At 40.0% G+C, this 2,393-nt stretch overlaps 1 pseudogene; it reads left to right on the forward strand.

Moving 5' to 3' along the window:
* The first annotated feature begins 335 nt into the window (after positions 1 to 335).
* On the forward strand, positions 336 to 1,556 carry LOC122204994 (annotated as a pseudogene).
* Positions 1,557 to 2,393: the final 837 nt, after the last annotated feature.

Below are 2,393 nucleotides of genomic sequence, written 5' to 3' on the forward strand. Positions count from 1 at the left end.
GGATTGCTGGAGGAGATAGAAGGTGGGATGGGCTAAATGGGTAAGGGGCAATAGGAAGACACTTGTTGGGATGAGCAGTGGGTGGTATTCATAGGGAATGAGTCACTGGAACTAGCCTTGAAATCATTGTTACACTATATGCTAATTAACTTGGATGTAAATTAAAATATAAATAAATAAATAAATAAATAAATAAATAAATAAATAAATTGTCAAAAAAAGGATATAAAAAAATATAAATTTTCTGTGCTTCGTCTTTATCAGATTATTCAAGAAAACTGAGTCTTAATATTAAAAGAGCTAAAGTTTGTTCACTATTGTATAACCTGCAGCATTTGCCTTTAAAATCTTTTATTCTTGGCCCTCCTCTCCAGGTGTCATCATGAGAGTCACTTCTTTCTTAAACTCTGCGTGGCAATCATTGATGCATCCCCATGATGCCCAGGGAAGACAAGGTGACCTGGAAGTCCAAGTACTTCCTTAATATCATCCATCTTTTGGACGATCATCCTTCATTGTGGGAGCAGACAACGTGGGTTCCAGGAAGACGCAGTAGGTCCGCATGTGTTTGCATGGGAACGCTGTGGTGCTGCTGTGGCATGATCCCCATGATGTATGAGGTCATCTGAGGGCATCTGGAGAACAACCAGCTCTGGAGAAACCGTTGCCTCATATCTGGGTGAATGTGGGCTTTGTGCTCACCAAGGAGGACCTCACCAAGATCAGGGACATGCTTCTGGCTAAGGTGCCAGCTGCCGCCATGGTGGTGCCATAGCCCCATGTGAAGTCACTGTACTAGCCCAGAACACTTGTCTGGGGCCAAAGAAGATCTTCTTCTCCCAGGCTTTAGGCATCGCCACTAAAATGTCCAGGGGCACCACTGAAATCCTGAGTGACGTGCGGCTAAGACTGGAGACAAAGCGGGGGCCAGCGAGGCCACACAGCTGAATGTGCTGAGAAACTCCCCCTTCTCCTTTGGGATGATCACCAGCAGGTGTTTGACAATCGCAGCATCTACAACCGTGAAGTGCTTGACATCACAGAGGAAACTACATTCTCACTTCCTGGAGGGCGTCTGCAGTGTTGCCAGTGTCTGTCTGCCGATAGGTCACCTGATTGTTGCCTCACTGCCCCATCCTATCATCAATGGACACAAGCAGGTTCTGGCTTTGTCTGCATGGACTTATTACAGCTTCCCACTTGCTGAAGCCATCACCATCACTGCTGTACCTGCTGCTGCCCTCAGCCCTGGCCAAAGCTGAAGCATAGGAAGAGGCAGATGAGTTGCATGAGGATATGGGATTTGTTGGTCTCTTGATTAATCACCGAAAAGCAACCAATTCAGCCCATTTTATTTGTGGAACAAGGGAATAAAGGCTCACTTCTCTTCAAAAAGGAATCTTTTATTGTCACTTGGGTTGAATAGTTAAATATTGTTGCATAATGATCTGTGATCCTATTTAATAAAATGTTCAAATATTTTGATTTTTTGTAACACACACTTTCCAAAATCAAATTCTAAAATGAAGTATTTTGACCACAATGCAATTAAAACATTCCAGAGGATCCATGGAACTTTTTCAAGAGATTTGGTCTTTTTATAAAAAGGAAGATATTACACTAATTAGTCTTATTTCTTATGTTAAATTACATAGGAAGCAATGTCAAATAAGGGATACTAACACCCTTAGATTACATTTATGTAGAAATATGTTAATAAAGTAAGTGTTTTAGAAATTGTATGCAACTCTTAGAAACCTGATATGTCCTGAGATGTTACTGTCGTGTGTCAGAGAAATAACCAATTTCCTTGTCAGCAGCCTTGTCATGATCTCTCATCAGATCTTTAACCTTGGACATTTTAAGTCTTTATCATTTATAGACAGTTAGACTTTTACTCAGACGCTTTTACAAAAGCTTCTGCAAATGTGTTTCACCTGCAATGATGCTGATGGGAAGAACTCTTTTCTATAGGCTTCTGAAAGCCTTAAGATTGTAAAGCTGAACTGGGTTAAGAATTTCCAGAATGAATGGAAGATCTGGATTGAAGCAGAACAAGAATTAATAACATGAGACTGGATGAATGGAAGATGATTCTCATTTTTACAAATTTTTTTGAAACATTGCTGATTTTTAAATGTTTTTTCCAGTATTAAGGAAAGTGTTTTAAGCTATGACTTACAGCTGTATGATAAAACATGCTTCTGTGAAAAGACTGGGACACTTATCTTTTTCTCCCTACCAATCTGTCCAGAATTCAAAACCTTTCAGTGAGTATTCTCATATGTTCACGACAATAGGTTAATTTGCATAAGTTGAATAAGAATCTGCTCTCTTTGTAACAGGACATATTTGGAAACACTGGTTACATCACCAAGACTTTGACAGAAATG

The sequence above is a fragment of the Panthera leo genome, chromosome D4 (assembly GCF_018350215.1).
Source record: "Panthera leo isolate Ple1 chromosome D4, P.leo_Ple1_pat1.1, whole genome shotgun sequence".
NCBI lineage: Eukaryota > Metazoa > Chordata > Mammalia > Carnivora > Felidae > Panthera > Panthera leo.